The sequence below is a fragment of the Carassius gibelio genome, chromosome B22 (assembly GCF_023724105.1).
Source record: "Carassius gibelio isolate Cgi1373 ecotype wild population from Czech Republic chromosome B22, carGib1.2-hapl.c, whole genome shotgun sequence".
NCBI lineage: Eukaryota > Metazoa > Chordata > Actinopteri > Cypriniformes > Cyprinidae > Carassius > Carassius gibelio.
Window position 1 is genome coordinate 42,759,505 of NC_068417.1, and position 2,500 is coordinate 42,762,004.

Consider the following 2,500-nt stretch of genomic DNA (forward strand, 5'->3'; position numbering starts at 1 on the left):
TGGTTAGTACATGGATGGGAGACTGCCTGGGAATACCAGGTGCTTTAATCTTTTTGGAAAATTTCACGAATTATATAATAATCTTTCATTTAAAAAAAAAAAAAAAAAAAAAAAAAAGAGTCAATGCCCGATCTCTGAATCTTAGCAGGTTTAGGTCTGGTTAGTACTTTGATGAGAGACTGCCTAGGAATACCAGGTGCTTTAAGCTTTTGGGTTTTCTTTCCTACTTAAATAATGTACTGGCGATAAGATTGGCTGGTCTTTAAATAGCCCTCTCTTTGCAGCAGACTTCGCTTACGGCCATACCAACCTGGCTATGCCGGATCTCGTCTGATCTCGGAAGCTAAGCAGGTTTGGGCCTGGTTAGTACTTGGATGGGAGACCGCCTGGGAATACCAGGTGCTGTAAGCTTTTTGGACATTTTTCACTTAGTATATAATAATTTTGCCAAAAAATAGAGTCAATGCCTGATCTCTGAATATTAGCAGGTTTGGGCCTGCTTAGTACATGGATAGGAGACTGCCTGGGAATACCAGGTGTTTTAATCTTTTTGGAAAAGTTCACGAATTATATAATAATCTTTCATAAAAAAAAAAAAAGAGTCAATGCCCGATCTCTGAATCTTAGCAGGTTTAGGTCTGATTAGTACTTTGATGAGAGACTGCCTAGGAATACCAGGTGCTTTAAGCTTTTGGGTTTTCATTCCTACTTATATAATGTACTGGCGATAAGATTGGCTGATCTTTAAATAGCCCTCTCTTTGCAGCAGACTTTGCTTACGGCCATACCATCCTGGCTATGCCCGATCTCGTCTGATCTCGGAAGCTAAGCAGGTTTGGGCCTGGTTAGTACTTGGATGGGAGACCGCCTGGGAATACCAGGTGCTGTAAGCTTTTTGGAAATTTTTCACTTAGTATATAATAATTTTGCCAAAAAATAGAGTCAATGCCAATCTCTGAATATTAGCAGGTTTGGGCCTGGTTAGTACATGGATGGGAGACTGCCTGGGAATACCAGGTGCTGTAAGCTTTTTGGACATTTTTCACTTAGTATATAATAATTTTGCCAAAAAATAGAGTCAATGCCCGATCTCTGAATATTTGCAGGTTTGGGCCTGGTTAGTACATGGATGGGAGACTGCCTGGGAATACCAGGTGCTTTAATCTTTTTGAAAAATTTCACGAATTATATAATAATCTTTCATTTAAAAAAAAAAAAAAAAAAAAAAAAAAGAGTCAATGCCCGATCTCTGAATCTTAGCAGGTTTAGGTCTAGTTAGTACTTTGATGAGAGACTGCCTAGGAATACCAGGTGCTTTAAGCTTTTGGGTTTTCTTTACTACTTATATAATGTACTGGCGATAAGATTGGCTGTTCTTTAAATAGCCCTCTCTTTGCAGCAGACTTCGCTTACGGCCATACCAACCTGGCTATGCCCGATCTCGTCTGATCTCGGAAGCTAAGCAGGTTTGGGCCTGGTTAGTACTTGGATGGGAGATCGCCTGGGAATACCAGGTCCTGTAAGCTTTTTGGACATTTTTCACTTAGTATATAATAATTTTGCCAAAAAATAGAGTCAATGCCCGATCTCTGAATCTTAGCAGGTTTAGGTCTGGTTAGTACTTTGATGAGAGACTGCCTGGGAATACCAGGTGCTTTAAGCTTTTGGGTTTTCTTTACTACTTATATAATGTACTGGCGATAAGATTGGCTGTTCTTTAAATAGCCCTCTCTTTGCAGTAGACTTCGCTTATGGCCATACCAACCTGGCTATGCCCGATCTCGTCTGATCTCGGAAGCTAAGCAGGTTTGGGCCTGGTTAGTACTTGGATGGGAGATCGCCTGGGAATACCAGGTGCTGTAAGCTTTTTGGACATTTTTCACTTAGTATATAATAATTTTGCCAAAAAATAGAGTCAATGCCCGATCTCTGAATCTTAGCAGGTTTAGGTCTGGTTAGTACTTTGATGAGAGACTGCCTGGGAATACCAGGTGCTTTAAGCTTTTGGGTTTTCTTTCCTACTTATATAATGTACTGGCGATAAGATCGGCTGGTCTTTAAATAGCCCTCTCTTTGCAGCAGACTTCGCTTACGGCCATACAAACCTGGTTATGCCCAATCTCGTCTGATCTCGGAAGCTAAGCAGGTTTTGTCCTGGTTAGTACTTGGATGGGAGACCGCCTGGGAATACCAGGTGCTGTAAGCTTTTTGGACATTTTTCACTTAGTATATAATAATTTTGCCAAAAAATAGAGTCAATGCCTGATCTCTGAATATTAGCAGGTTTGGGCCTGCTTAGTACATGGATGGGAGACTGCCTGGGAATACCAGGTGTTTTAATCTTTTTGGAAAATTTCACGAATTATATAATAATCTTTCATAAAAAAAAAAAAAAAAAAAGAGTCAATGCCCGATCTCTGAATCTTAGCAGGTTTAGGTCTGATTAGTACTTTGATGAGAGACTGCCTAGGAATACCAGGTGCTTTAAGCTTTTGGGTTT

General features: G+C 40.2%; 5 non-coding genes across 5 annotated transcripts; all 5 read left to right on the forward strand.

The window, feature by feature from the left end:
* Nucleotides 1–292: 292 nt before the first annotated feature.
* LOC127999766 (5S ribosomal RNA) lies at nt 293–411 on the forward strand. Its single transcript, XR_008172576.1, has one exon. It is a non-coding gene; the product is annotated as a 5S ribosomal RNA (ribosomal RNA).
* Nucleotides 412–774: 363 nt separating this feature from the next.
* LOC127996316 (5S ribosomal RNA) lies at nt 775–893 on the forward strand. The gene has a single exon (XR_008169225.1). It is a non-coding gene; the product is annotated as a 5S ribosomal RNA (ribosomal RNA).
* Nucleotides 894–1,407: 514 nt separating this feature from the next.
* Nucleotides 1,408–1,526, forward strand: LOC128003411 (5S ribosomal RNA). The gene has a single exon (XR_008176135.1). It is a non-coding gene; the product is annotated as a 5S ribosomal RNA (ribosomal RNA).
* Nucleotides 1,527–1,747: 221 nt separating this feature from the next.
* Nucleotides 1,748–1,866, forward strand: LOC127998994 (5S ribosomal RNA). Its single transcript, XR_008171818.1, has one exon. It is a non-coding gene; the product is annotated as a 5S ribosomal RNA (ribosomal RNA).
* Nucleotides 1,867–2,087: 221 nt separating this feature from the next.
* On the forward strand, nt 2,088–2,206 carry LOC128004752 (5S ribosomal RNA). The gene has a single exon (XR_008177430.1). It is a non-coding gene; the product is annotated as a 5S ribosomal RNA (ribosomal RNA).
* The last annotated feature ends 294 nt before the right edge of the window (nt 2,207–2,500 follow it).